This window comes from Lepisma saccharinum, chromosome 21 (assembly GCF_977018435.1).
Source record: "Lepisma saccharinum chromosome 21, izLepSacc3.1, whole genome shotgun sequence".
In the NCBI taxonomy this organism is placed as follows: Eukaryota; Metazoa; Arthropoda; class Insecta; order Zygentoma; family Lepismatidae; genus Lepisma; species Lepisma saccharinum.
In genome coordinates this window covers 43619427-43634800 of record NC_139249.1, presented here as the reverse complement: position 1 = coordinate 43634800, position 15374 = coordinate 43619427, and positions in this window count along the sequence as shown.

The window sequence follows — 15374 nt, the reverse complement described above, 5'->3', positions numbered from 1 at the left end:
GCAGGCTCCAAATTTGACGCAGATCGCTGCCTAAGGTGTTTTTTTTTTGTTTTTCCGCGGACACTGGAGTACCACTATCTAAGAGGCAGACTAACCACACCTCCCACCCTGAGCTCTGAGGGCTTCCAGGACCCTTTGAGATCCAATTCGGCCCTCTGGACACCTTGGGCTCTTTCAAAGCTCCCCTGGGCCCCTTTGAGGACCCCCGGGAGCCCTTTGAGCCCTCCAATCTCCCCTAGGGGAAAGCCAACACTGCTGAGGAGATCCTGGACAATGGGGGAGCCCAGGTCGGAGGGGGACGTGGGGTACCTCCATGCCTTCCGCCCTCCTTCCCACCGAATCCCCCCTCCCCGTGGGAATGAGCCCCCCAGCGTTCCCGGACGCCGTAGTGATGGTGCAGCAGAAGAAGGTCTTAGGGATCAACCCTCCGTAGTAAGTGCCGAAAGGGACGAGAGAGGCCCACGCACGCACACATGCACAAACACACTCACACACATACGCACACACACAAAAAAGAAATCCAAAAGCTATGAGCTAAACTAAAGCGGGAATTGGAGGTTATCTACAATGGCCGTAGTTTGCTAGCTACTGTGACTCCGGCCGCCATACAGCAGCCAGAGATCACCCTTAATATCTATTGTGGTCTCTAGCCGCTCGAACGGCCGGAGACCACCCTTAACCACTACGGTGACACCAGCCGCCATACAGCAGCCGGATGTCACCCTTAATATCTATTGTGGTCTCTAGCCGCTCGAACGGCCGGAGACCACCCTTAACCACTACGTGACACCAGCCGCCATACAGCAGCCAGATATCACTCTTAATCACTATTGTGGTCTCTAGCCGCTCGAACGGCCGGAGACCACCCTTAAAATCCCATACACTACCTCGGAAATAGCGGTAACACGGAAACTGTTGTATGTGGAGATAGTTTATCTGTAACAACATGTTTAGGCCCAGCCTCGTAGCCGTTCCCCTTTGTCTCTTGTTGCCTCTTGAAACCAGGGTTTCGGAGCGGAGCGGATCAACGCTCCGACTGTTGCCAACGCTCCGGAGCGAGGAGCGAGATTCTAAGAAATGGTTCGCTCCGCTCCGGAGCGGAGCGATGTCTTATCCCGCTCCGCTCCGGAGCGGAGCAGCGGGAATCGGAAAATTTCTCGCTCCGCTCCAGAGCTAGGAGCGAAATTTTAGAAAATAGTTCACTCCGCTCCGGAGCGGAGCGCTACCTTGACACGCTCCGCTCCGGATCGGAGCAGAGGAAGTTGGAAAATTTCTCGCTCCGCTCCGGAGCGAGGAGCGAAATTTTAGGAAACGGTTCACTCCGCTCCGGAGCGGAGCGATACCTTGTGACGCTCCGCTCCGGAGCGAGGAGCGATATTCTAAGAACTTGCCCACTCCGCTCCGGAGCGACTCCGGAGCGCTCCGAGGTTGGATAATACGAGTGTATACAGAAAACTAACGATCAATGGTTCCGAGTACATTAGTAATTTTGTTTGTGAAATTTGTACGGCATTTGAAAATCGCCCGTTATTGTTGTTATAAAACTGATTATTACTAAAGCTAACGCCACGGAAACAATCCAGAAAAGATTACGTCACTCACCTATAGTGTTGCCAATAAGCAAGAAATAATCCTTACACAATACACCAGGGAAGGCACAATCAACCGCATACGTACTGTCCGTGACTGTACAACGCGCAATGTGTCAACTGTGAAGCGTAGAAGAAGTGTGGCAAACCTGGAGGGCCAGGGGTGTGGAGGAGGCAAGGGAAAGCTTCGATCTTCACTGGACTGTTTTCGTGAAGAGAGCGATATTATTATTATTATTATTACATTTTCATTATCACTTTTACTACTCTACTACTACTTCTGGGGACAATATATTTCAATAGCAGGTGTCCCACCTGTGGTTTTATAAGTTGAGAGAATGGAACCACTCTCTCATTTCCTGCCACCAGGGATCGCGACTGAAACTCATTTCGGTTCAACTTCTGGTTCGGGCTAAGCACTTCGGCATATCGGCCCGACGTTACAGTCCACGCCGCGGGAGAAGTGAGTTATTGCGGAATATTGGTTCGAGTAACACTGGCGAAATTACTGCAGAGAATCCATTCGACCTTCTAAAAGGCCAGAGGAAAGGCGAAGCAACTTGTACGGAAGAAGATAAAAGGCAGACAGGTGTTCATGCAAAGCACTCGCTGGTGCATGATTGCCATATCTAACTTTCTTTTACGCTGGTTATGTATGATACTTTGAATGTAGCGAAAGGGAAAAGTTTAAAGTAATTGGAAATTCAGGTTGCTATTTTTAACTTTTCGATTTTTGAATGTATGAAGTTGAAAATCGGAATCATGCTTATTAATGTTACCATCGGCCAATAAGGAAACGTTTTAATTTGAAATACAGAGTTTTCATATCTAACTTTTTAAAAATTCTGACACTAGAAAGTTGAAAACCGGCTTAACCAAAAATGTAAGTTGCCACATTTGGTTTACTTTTATGAAGGTATAAAGTCGAAAATCGGAATGCTGTTTGTATACAGCCGACCAGGGGAATTTAAATAGTATGAAATACAGGGTTGTCATATCGATTATTTTTCCCAATTTTAAAGGCAGGAAGTTGAAATAGGTATTTAATGGTTACATACGTATACTACTGCAAAAATTACAAAATATCTGGTTGCCATATCTAACATTTCAAGTTTGTAAGCAGTAACCTGGAAATAGGCATGGTGGTTATAAGAAAATTGAAAAAAATTTGGAAAGACGACGAATGGAATGTTGCTATATTTAACTTTCTGAGTCTAGAAAGCCAGAAAACGTATACGTATAAAATTAATATTTTTGTATTGAGTACGTTGTACACAGCAAACTGAAAGCACGTTTTCAGTAATGAACAATGTGTAGTCAGCAGATAAGTCGAAACAAGATGTATAAACCTTAATAACCGTGATAAACACAAAATGTAATATTATCTACTTGGATAGGGTCATGTCCTGAATTTTATGGTTTCATTTTGAAAAACAGGGCTGCGAGCAATACGTGCCTTCCTCACTGATGGCATTTGATTTGATTTTTGTAACTTAGCTTTGAATTTTAGTTAATCGCAACGATGATAATGAGAGAATTGATAAATGTGTACTGAAAAAAAAAGTAGCGCCCTGTACCCCGATAACATAGTGGTAACAACGTCTCCTTGTAATGAAGGGGCACTAGGGTCGATACCTGTAGGAGAGACATAGTGGCTCGAATCCCACTTTAGGTAGGATTTAAACTGTAGGTCTATTCTCGATAGCGTATTGTTGAGTCTTAAATCCACCAAAAGTCCATAACAAAAGTCATTGTTTCAACGTATGTTGAATGTATAATTGCAATGTATATTGTGATAAATTAATCCTTAAGCAAATATACATTTGTAATTCTGTTTAACAATAAGAGATGTCACTTTCCTTTAAATCTATTCACAAAATCATAAAAATACAACTCGGAAATTCATTTCCAAATGAACAACCTCTTATGCATATCTTTTACGTATGTGTGTGTGTTTTTCTGAAATCTGGCAAAGTTCTAATAATGTATTCACTTCATAAATGTCTATTACATAACAGAAAACATCATTGGGTATTCAATATCAGACGAATAATGAATTCCATGGGAATATTTCAGCGAGTTCGTGGATTTGAGTTCAGCTCTCAACGACAAATGGTGTTGGTTTGACCCGCGTTAATGTCATTGGTGTTCCCTTTGTGTTTGTTTCTCTATCACAGTATAATTCTTTTCCATAGTTTCGGGGTCCTATTTTTTTACCGACTTATCTAGGATTTGTTTAAAATTACGGATCATGAGAAATGTACGATTAAAGGCAAAGTAAAGTCCGGAAAAAACAAATTGAAACTTATACTTAGTTGAAAGGACAATTGGTTATTGTTGATTACAATTATAGAAATAACTTTATCGAAATACTTGGTTTTCTTTTACATACATATTTGTAATTCTTTTTATGCACCATTCCATTCCTACTTGAATATGTAGACTATAAATAAAAACTCGGCATGGTTTCCTTCAATTCATTATTACAGTATAGATCTTCCATGATTCTCTTGGCTTATGATGCATAGAATTAACAATTACGGGTTTTTTTCGTTCTTTTATATTGATTTAACAAATCTAGTCACCTTATTATTCTATTAAACGATACTGGTTGGAATGATTTCTCCATTCGCATGGACGTCCGGAAATGGAGGGGGCCACGCCACCCGGAAATTAAAGGTAATCAAGAAGTACATATTTCACGCATATAATTTCATTTCAGTCAGAGTAATATATGTTAATTATTGCAAGGGCGTTGCAGGAACATGATAACTTCAAACTGTAGAATATTTTGAATGGGAGTAATACTATTTTGGGGAAATTCTGCCTAATTCTGCCCCCCTCCCTTGGACAAATATCTTGCTTGTCCCTTCCTGGAAAAAATCCTGAAGACGTCCATGTATCAGCGGCGTTAAAAATTTCATTAAATGTCCATACATCACCGTTGACAAGCACACATAATATGTATGTACTGATACAAGAGAACACAGCTTTTAAAGGCTTCTTTCTATGACAGTGAAGAGAAGAATAACACGCGCAAGTAATACTTTTAAAAGAGAACAATCTAGCCAGAATTGGTGTAGCATAATTCTAATACAACTGGCAACACTTGATCTGTCTGGCAAAGGCGATGTCTCTACCATGTACGGATAAGTCGAACGCAACGTACAGCGCAGCGAACGGTCTCAACCCCAAAAGCACACATAAACAAGCTATGTAGCAGTTTCACCCTCCTCCCCTCTTGAAACGGGCACAAGACCAATGAGCTAGCCGATTGCACTGAGTCACCTGCAAGGAACACGGAATACGGCACAAAACGAAGCTGTCTGTTGTATGGGGAGGTGGGTCGGAAAAACCCGTAAAGCAGAAAAAAATGATTGCTCGAAATTATTCGTAACCCATTCAACACATAACATTCAAACTCTTATATCTAAGAGTCACAATACAAAATTTGAAATACCCCACGGATCCTTGACGTCATAGGGTGCTGTGCTGTAGAGCGACCACAGACAAAAAAGCTTCGGTCAAAAGTCTTCGCGCACCTCCTCCTTCACCCGTTCGACTAGGGCCATAAGGAAGCATGATCCACTCTGTCCCTCCCCTCCAAGCAGGGGCGATCATACAGACAAACAACTAGAGTACGTGCAAACAGGACTGAAGGCTCTTTTCCATGTGGTCCCATTATAACCACTCCGTCACAGAAGTCGGCTTTAACGCGCCCATTCCATTATTCATAGTTGCATTACAGCATTCGTGTAAAAAAAACAACTCCTAAACGGATCGGAGCGTGCTGTCAAAAGCACCACGCTCCGGAGCGGAGTGCTGTTGCCTCACGCTCCGCTCCGGATCGGAGCGTGCGCCTAAAAAATCTGAACCACTCCGCTCCGGAGCGGAGTACTGCTGTATCACGCTCCGCTCCGGATCGGAGCGTATGTCTCAAAAAGCTGAACCACTCCGCTCCGGAGCGGAGCGTGTCTCTTAAAAAGCTGAACCACTCCGCTCCGGAGCGGAGTGCTGTTGTATCACGCTCCGCTCCGGATCGGAGCGTGCGATTCAAAAAGTCGAACCACTCCGCTCCGGAGCGGAGCGTCTCTCTCAAGAAGTCGAACCACTCCGCTCCGGATCGGAGTGCTGTCGTACCACGCTCCGCTCCGGAGCGAGGAGCGGAGTAGAAATGACGCTTCGAAGTCGCTCCGGAGCGCTCCTTTAGTACGCTCCGCACTCCGCTCCGAAACCCTGCTTGAAACTCAGATAATGGTGAAGATGGGTGATTGTAGTGTCGACAGAATGGACATGTTACAAACTACTTGAGTCATATCACAAATACTTTAAACTATCGTTGTTTTTATCTTAAACCTTTACTTAAAGTAACTTATAATTTACCTAAGCTGAACCTAACTATACTTTTCCCCTTATTTCACTCTAGATTTCCAGTCTGGAACCTCGCTTTCGAACTTATGAAAATAAATTGTAAGCCTAACATTCTCAATAAATTCATGTAGATTTCCGATCATTTTCCACGGCCGTCTTATTATTGAGTTTCCTATAAAACCTAAATCTAAACTCTAAACTTAACATTTTTAATTAATTCATGTAGATTTCCGATAATTTTCAACGACCGTCTTATTATTGAATTCCCTATAAAACCTAAATATAAATTCTAAACCTAAAATTCTCAATATATCCATATAGATATCCCATCAATTTCCATCACCGGCTTACTATTGAGTTTCCTATAACACCTAAATCTAAATTCTAAACTTAACATTCTCGATAAATTCATGTAGATTTCCGATAATCTTATAAGGCTGTCTGACTATTGAGTTTCCTATAAAACCTAAACCTAAATTCTAAATTTCACATTCTCGATAAATTCATGTAGATTTCCGATAATTTTCCATGGCCGTCTTACTATTGAGTTTCCTATAAAACCTAAATCTAAATTCTAAATTTCACATTCTCGATAAATTCATGTAGATTTCCGATAATTTTCCATGGCCGTCTTACTATTGAGTTTCCTATAAAACCTAAATCTAAATTCTAAACTTAACATTCCTAATAAATTCATGTAGATTTCCGACAATTTTCGACGGCCATCATACAATTGAATTTCCTATAAAACCTAAATCTAAATTCTAAACCTATCGTTCTCAATATATCCATATACCGGTAGATATCCCATCATTTTCGACAGCCGTCTTACTATTGAGTTTCCTATAAAACCTAAATCTAAATTCTAAACTTAACATTCCTAATAAATTCATGTAGATTTCCGATAATTTTCGACGGCCGTCATACTATTGAATTTGCTATAAAACCTAAATCTAAATTCTAAACCTATCATTCTCAATATATCCATATACCGGTAGTTATCCCATCATTTTCGACAGCCGTCTTACTATTGAGTTTCCTATAAAACCTAAATCTAAATTCTAAACTTGATTTCCGATAATTTTTCACGACCGTCTATCAATTGCGTTTCCTATAATACCTAAATCTAAATTGTAAACTTAACATTCTTAATTAATTCACATAGATTTTCGTATCGATAGTTCACAGGCAATGCAGCTGTTCACCTAAAGGAATCTTGGAAGAGATAACTGCAGGTGCCTGCCAATTATATGATAGAGTCAAATTGGGAAATAATCAAAAAATAATCAGTGAACGATGCATAGGAGTAGTGATAAAGATATTTCCACTAGTGTTGCCCACGGGACGAGACGGGACAGGCTTTTAAAAATTCGAGACGAGACGAGACGAGATTGATCATGTGTCCCTTTGACAAACGAATATTTTCGAGACGAGACAGCATTTCACAGCATTTCCACGAGACGAGACAGGCCAAAGTCTCGTCTCGTGGGCACCACTAATTTCCACTGTTAAACATGACTTGAGAGAAAATAGAAGAAACATGAACGACCCAAAGATGGATAAAGTTGAAGAAGACAAAAGAAAGCAAGGAAGGAACGTAGAAGCAGTCCAGTCTCCTCTTGAAAGGGTTTAAAACTGGAGGTAACGCCTGTCTCCTTGCAGTGTTGTTAGCACTGCGAAGCCAGAGGCCGTAGGATCGAATCTTTTATAAATGATGGACGTTTCATCAATTCATGATCAGGGACCTTGATTTTTCGCAAACGCGATATCAGCAAAAAATGTTAAATGTTGCCCAAAAGTGTTTGTGTATGTACAGTCACATGTTCAAAACACACTTTTCATACATTCAATAGAGCAAAATAACGCGAATTTGGGACAAAATACGAATTGTGGCTTTTTCGCGAATATCAACATATTCTGGGTTTAAAAGACGAAAAATATCGCGAAAATACAAGTCTTGTGTTTTAGGCTTGAAAAATGAAATGTACCATAATTATAAATGTATAACGTGCATGTTTTCCAAAATGTTTAGTACACTCCTAACAAACTATGGTGCGTTGTACATGGATTAATTCCGAAAGTTATGCGAAACCATGTTTAAGCGGAAGTTTTCCATTATGTTTCACCTTTTGTGCGAACGTTGGGAATCACCGAGCAAAGTCGCTGGGTTCGAACGGAAGATCAACGTCACTTGGGAGCAGTAACGCAGATATTTATCACGCGTGAAACCTTTTGCTTTACCGAGCGAAGATTCGTGATTTTGGCGGACATCGAGTGCGCACTTATCGCCACCCTGGGGCCGTAAGATCGGTATTTGTCGCGTGAGAAACTTTTTACTTTACCTACCACAATGGCGCGGTTCTGACGGAGATCGGGTGTGCACCTACGGTCATTCGGAGCTGTTACATTGGTATTTGTAGCACGAAAAATAACGGGGAAAAAAATCCTCAAAAACTGTTTCCAAACTGTCATGAACAGCATAGACCATGTGACCTGCAAATTAATATACTTATTTAAAGCTAAATAAAATAAAAACGCGAATTTTGAAAAATGTGGGGCGAAAAAGTAAAAACAAAAATCACCAATTTTGGAAAAATATAAGACTGAAACTTCGAGGTCCCTACGTATTATCTTTATGATGCTGGGTGAAGAGCAACATTTAGGAAATCCCATGAAATCACAAGTGCTGACCTACGCGGGATCTCTGGTTCACATTTGAAAGAAAAGGGAAAAGGTTATTGTAAATCTTATGTAAAAGATGCATAGACATGAGTGGAGGAAAGAAATGTCACGTTTCTCGTTACATAAGTACATAAGTAATATACAACCGTACTTCAGTAGAACAGGCGCTCTTTTGACAATCTTTTTCGTTGAAAGAAATTTGTTTAGTATCAAAAGTAGTTCATATTCGATTAATTTTGGGGTAAGATTAAGCATTAATAACGTTTAACGTTTTATTTGTCATTTTAATACTGAGTGCAGCTTGATTGTTGAAAACTCGAATTCTGAGAAAAATAACACGAAAAGCAATAAAAACAACACCGGTTTTTCCATATTTTAAAATCCAAAAATCAAGGTCCCTATTCATAATCCATCCTATTCGTTGCGATTAGAAGATCAAAAGCAACGGAAAGTAATCGAAATATAAATAAAAAAGGGTAGCATGTGGGGGCCTATGATGACAGGGAAACACCAGGATGGTAGAAAATAAAATAAATTAGGGTAAGATACAGTGGCGGCGATTGGAGGGGGCACGGGGCAGTTCCCTTTACTTCCCCCTCTCTCTTATGGCCACTTAATGCTAAGCCTAATACTTAATGCTAACCAAGAAATAGTAAACTGTTCTTGTCCCCATGTTTTGGCTCCGAATCGCCGCTACTGGTAAGATAACAAACAAGAACTATGAGCAAGAGGACAACGGATGGAAGAAATGACATGCTAAAGTATAAAGCTAAAGGAAAACCATTGGACAAATTTACCAATGAAATATGGTTAAGGGAACACACGTACAAACACGAAAAAAACAACTTAGAATTCTAAGACAGAACTGAGACAGATATAGAAGTGACATTAGTGTTCGTGGTCCAGTGACTCATGTTCACATTCAGTATCCAATGGCTTTTTGATTCCTACGTCATTTGTCTGCTCTAGGCGTGAATCCCGAATAAGGCACGCATGTTAAGTTTGTGTCCTATCTATTTCATAAATTCATTCTCATTGTCGCGATTACCTTAGATAAGAAAAAGGCGACGAAAAATTATAATATGTCGTTTGTTCTACATACAATTATTTCTGTTTGTAATTGTATGAATGATAATCCTTATCCTTATTAGGAAGTAGCCTTCATATGTCATTATTCACCTTACCTAACCGTGTAATCTGATCCTAAATGTGTTGTGCTTGGGTTTTTCTAATGTTGCTGAGAAGAAGATTAGAACACATTGTGTGGGAACCTATGGACCTTAGTAGCGGCTTAAAATTGATTTAGAGGCTTATTTTTTGCATTAATTTGCTCAATGCTTTTTACAAGGGGTTTGCTGAAAAGCTTAGTTTGTTTCTTTAGGGGACATTCGCTCTATGTGAAAGTGCCTCTGCAATTTTTAAATGCAATGCTGTAACTTTTGATTGAACAATGTAAAATTGTAATTTGCATAAAAGTTCAATATTATTATTATTATTATTATTATTATTATTATTAAGTTAGAAGATAGAAGGTATTTTATATGTTGTTCGTTTATTTTAAATATTCTATTCACTTGTGTTTTCCATTGTGTCCCACCGTGACACGAAAAAAACAATCAATTTCTCCTATAACTGTTACATTTCTCCCTCAACTCAACTAGAATACTAAAAGTCCAATTACCTTCTTTGCCTTAAATAATTTATTTTTCATCATTTGAAAATTCACAGGAATTAAAATAAATTTATTATTAATTAAAGAGGCAATGTTTCGTCTGTCCCACCCATGACTCAAAATTGATCTTATAGTTGCAAATCTGGGAATTTTAAGTATTTTAAGGGTAATTATGTTTATTGAACAGTTTTAGTTTCATATTTCTTTGCACAGAAACTGAAAGAACAATGTTGCTTAACTATTAGAAGAATAGTTACTTTAATATGAAAAGTATAGTCTTGTGTCCCACTCGTGACAACGGAATAGCCCTTTAGATATTTTTCATGCCTTTAGAACGTTAACAGCAACTAATGTGAAAAGTTAGCACATGGAAAGTTAATAATAATTACATTACTTGCTAACATGTTCTAGAAATGTATCATTAAGTTAGAATGATTTGTGTCGTACATTTTGACTTAAAAGTCCTACATATTGAGTAAGCATGCCATATTTTCCTAATCATAAGAAAGGGGAACAAAACATGAAGAGAAGCTGTGCCTACGAACATATTCCCAGATTATGGTGACAGTACAATAAATTATTGTAAGTTAGTATGGTGAGATAAATCTTTACTATTAAGGTTGGTTGTGTGTTATTAGTAGCTACGAGGTTTATAGTTAGTTGAGATGTTCTGAGATAATAGAGAATATACAGTGTTACATGAGGTTTTGAATATTTGTATTTTGAGCAAATATTTATAGAGTTTGTGTTTGCCTGTGCTTTCTAGAAGATTTTGATATCTAAACTGTGATATGAAAGTGTAAATATAACTTTTATGACTTCTGTGTGAGAGAAAACGCACGTGAATGCTATAGGGTGTCCCATAAAATGTACACACGTTTTAACAGCTGATAACTCAAATAATTTTCGGACCTTTTCAGGTTTAATAAATTTACTTGAATCTAATTTGAAATAAAGAGCCAGACTAAGCGTTGAACAAAAGAAATGTATCCTAAAGTGCCACAGGAAGTTTGAAAATGTAGTTGAAGTGTATAGACACTTTAGGAGAGAATGTCAAGCAGATCAATCTACGTGACGTACATCACTCGAATTGAAGAAGAAGAAAATGATCAGAATGTCAAGAAGGAACGTTCTGGAAAACCGCGGACATCGACGAGCCTCATAACGTATGAAAGCTTTGGTAACGAATCGCCAGAGTTCAAGAATATGTGTGCGGCATACATGTCTTTATAGCACTGGTATTGGAAGAGTTACATTCCATGAAGAGTCCATGTCATCAGTGTAGATGATCCAGACCAGAGATTGCACTTTTGTGAGTGGTACTTGGGAAAATGTGTCTAACAGATGGATTGGACGAAGAGGTTGAGAAGAATACCCTCTGCGTTCACCAGACCTCACATCAATAGACATTTTGTTTGGAGATATAAGTATAAAATATCAAGTTTACGGTACAAAATCGGAAACAGTCGACGAACTGAACCGAGAGGAGTGATTCTTGATGTTCGAGATTCCATTACTTTGCATGGTTCCAGCAGTGCATGGACCAGAACGATCATCAGTTTGATAACAGGCATTGAAAAGGAAAAAGCATTCCTGTCTGTAGATTCTCTTAAATTTTGAAAATAAAATTTACCTTAATAAACACTGACGTTGTAAACATTCAAGGTGAGTATACATTTTATTGAGACACCCTGTATACGTGGCAGATATAACGTGTGAAGGATTAAGTGATTTCCTGTACTGCCATGTATATGTTTTGTGTGTCAGTGACTGTGATGATGGGAGTGGTTAGCCTAAAGCACTTTGAAGTTAGAGGTCCTAGGTTCGAATTCTGGATAAGGCATGAATGCGTCATTGTGTTTGTCCCCTCTATATTACCACTCGTTTCTGATGTCGCGATTAGCCTCAAGAAGTAAAAAGAGGATGCTAAATAACCAAAATGCAATGTAGCGAAAGCATGCTGCCACCTTTAGCTGGCTGTTCTGCTTGTGGACCATGAGTCACTGGAAGAATACTGGATAAAATCTGGAAAAAAAATGGAAAGGAGATCGAACTGCTTCCAGGCGACAGAGGACCGAGCGGTGTGGAGTGTAGAGGAGCGAGTCGTGCGAGTTTCCATGCAACCACTACATCCCCTGCAACCCTTCCCCTACACAACTAAGGAGGGGAAATGGACGGCCTCCCCCGCCTCTCACGAACACCGACAGAGGCGAGTAGTCACCCACGCCTCCTGTACCCCATCACACCACCCCGATACCGAGACCAGGAGCCCCAAGGAGCCCATTCAGACGGGGCTCGGCAAAGGGTGGAAGTATGGAGTTTTCACCAACGACTGCTTTTTCAGCAATCCGCTGGTGCCTACGTCCCTCCTGGCCTGGGTTACATCCCGCACGGACCATTCACCCCTCCGCAGTGCTAGTTCTCCCCCTCTGAAACCCTCCCCCTTCCCCTACCCGTGAGTCAACCCTTAAGAAATGAACCCCAGTGTTTCATCTGGCCCCGAAACTGACCTTTTATCGAGGGAGGGGTTTCTTAGGCAACGAACTAGTATTTTTTTTTTTTTGTGGAACCTGGAACAAATAATAACATCTATTTTAGTCGTTTATGAGATTGAAAAACAATGTAAATTAGCTAGTTCTTTATTTTGTTAATAATAATCACTTCAAGAGCTATAGCTCGTGGCTTGCGTATCCGTACAGTACAGAAAATACATTGATTGCGTTGTCCGTCTTCCTGTTGAGGAATGTTGGAGCTGCAGCCGTCATTGACACGCACGCATGCTACCGACCTCCCGATGTAAACAGTTGACACGTAACATTTACGATAAACATGTCTTACCTTGTATCCTCTGTTAATTCGTCACTAGAAAAAAGTACCAGCAAACTACAGCAGAAATGTATTTAATCTGCCTTTAAAAACTGAACTTTCATAAATAAATTATTTAAATTTTATGAAAATCCTCACTCATACGCAAACTGTTTTAAAGATTTTCTGTTCATAACTAGAACGAGATATTGACTTACATTTTTATACAGGAAGGCGTTTCTGTCAACTAGGTGGCGAGATCTTTACGGCTTTAGGTCACATCACCCAAGTTCCCGGGTTCGAGTCCGGGTATGGGAATGGGTGATATTCTTCACCAGTTTAATCTAATCATCACTCGTCCTCATCGCAGCGAGTAACCAAAACTGGCAGAAATGCGACACTAATTAGCAAAAATGCAAAGCAAAGCAAGATGTTCACCACCTTTTCATCTCACGTTCCAGATATAAATGATGTGTCTTTCCCAACGTACAGGCAGCACTTCTACTCATATACAGCGTGTTCGACATAAAACCTTTACGCACCGGATGTATCGTACAGTACAGGCGTACCGGTTTTATGTGGGACACCCTGTACTAGCTAAAGCAAGCCTGGGCAACCCGCCGTATGTGTACAACAGCGGAGCGAGCGGCGGTAGTGTAGCGTTGTAAGGGGAACGAATCGCTAGACAAGATACTCCGTCGGTCGCGTCCGTGCAGTAGGAAACCCTTTTGTTTTATTCGTTGGTAACAGTACACCTTGGCATTCTACTTTATGGTAGAAAAACAGGAGGTGGTTTCGTGCGGTTTGTTCCGCACTATTTTTCTCTCTCTCAACGAAAGGTGCTTCCCCACTCCTGCTCTACCGTTTGATGGCCTCGAGGTGCAGGAGTTAAGCTCACGCTGCATGGAGCGCTCATTTGTCTCCACAAGAACAAGCGAGTTGCTCAAGCCTCAGTTAAAGCATTGGAAAGAGACGGTCAGTGGCGTTCTCAGGGTTTGCATGCCCATTTGAGAGATCTGCTTCATTTAGCAGACACTACTATACTTTACAACATTTCATTACCTACTTGTTGTATGAAGGTTGGGTCAAAGAGAGATTATGACCACCATCAACCCCGCCTCCCTCCCCATGGCCACTCCTCTGAAAATAATAAACTAATGTGGCCTCCTCGATGGCTTAGTGGTAACGTCATCGCCTTGTAATTAAGGGGTCCCGGGTGCGATACCGGCTTGAAACACATAGTCATTCGGATCCCACTTTAAACTGTAGGTCGAGTCTCGATTAGCCTATCTGTGCATAAAGTGGACTAAAGACAAAAACTGAAATTAATCGAACAATAATCTTATTTAGCAAAGCGTAAAATGGTTGACGCTTAATGTTTTTCGTTAAGACCGTCCTGGATCTCTAGCCTGCGATATGGTATTCCTTATTTTGAAGAAATGGAAATAGTTCAGAATTCCTTCTAAAGGGCTCAGCACTCAAGCTGATATTTGTGTAGCTTAATCCCTGCTGTATATACATATATCTGTGAGTGATAGAAAATAAACTCACTGTGCCACGATATTATCGCATGCATCTAGACAACAACGCAACCAAACCACACTAAGATGCTCTGAACGGAATTCTAAACAGATTTTTCTACATTTTTTAGTTTTTGAGGACAAGTTAAGGGGTGATCAGGTGGGCCGTTCTTCCCCCGTGCATGCATGTAAAGAACATGAACAGAAAAAATTATATCTTTCTGCCATTGACAGGTATTTTTTTTCTTTTCTCTTTCTCCCCAAAACAATGTGACATTATTTACTAAAATAAATCAATCGATTTACTACTAACTTACTTTAGAAAAGTGTACGCCTCTCACCTCTTACAAAAAGGAGCATTAGCCTCCAGCATGATTTCCTGAAACTTAACATTATCTGTATCCGCTTCCATCGTTTCACACACTTTTTAAACAGTTTCATCCCCTTAAAATGGTATCCAAGAGCACAGATGAACTAACTTAGAGTACCACAAATAGTAGAATAGGTTAGTTAACCCTGTTTTCAATCCTTTTGGAACAGAAGATAATGTTTGTAAACAATATAAACTTTCTGTTGCAATATTAGCAAATAGGTTATTTTTTGTGGCAGCACCTTCCGTCTTTCAAATTATTTTAGGGGGGTACAAGGGGTGCAACTCAGGTCCTGCGACACCGTCTAATGACGTAGTAAAGAATACGTTTTTCACTTATAAATTGCTAAATATTTTCTCATTTG